Genomic DNA, 298 nt, shown 5'->3' with positions numbered 1-298 from the left:
CTCAGTCTTTCTTCCAGCTCTGTTTCTCCAGGAGCCAACAGAACAAGTGTTACTAGCCAGAAACTTTATCCTCAAAGGCAAGAACGATGTGTTTCATGTTATGGCAAACTCCATGACTAAGCTACAGCCAAGACTTTTTTTCTTGAAGTTACATGGTTATAAACTGCCTGAGGTGTTCCTTTTTTTTCTGTCCTTTTAGTATAGATAAATATTGTGTGTATAAGGAAAGTGTATAGTGAATTGCATGTGTATAACCTGGTATACTGGAAAAAAGCTGTCCTCCTCTGGCTCGGACCAC

The sequence above is a fragment of the Gavia stellata genome, chromosome 21 (genome assembly GCF_030936135.1).
Source record: "Gavia stellata isolate bGavSte3 chromosome 21, bGavSte3.hap2, whole genome shotgun sequence".
In the NCBI taxonomy this organism is placed as follows: Eukaryota; Metazoa; Chordata; class Aves; order Gaviiformes; family Gaviidae; genus Gavia; species Gavia stellata.
The sequence above is the reverse complement of the archived record's forward strand: the minus strand, read 5'-3'. Positions refer to the sequence as shown.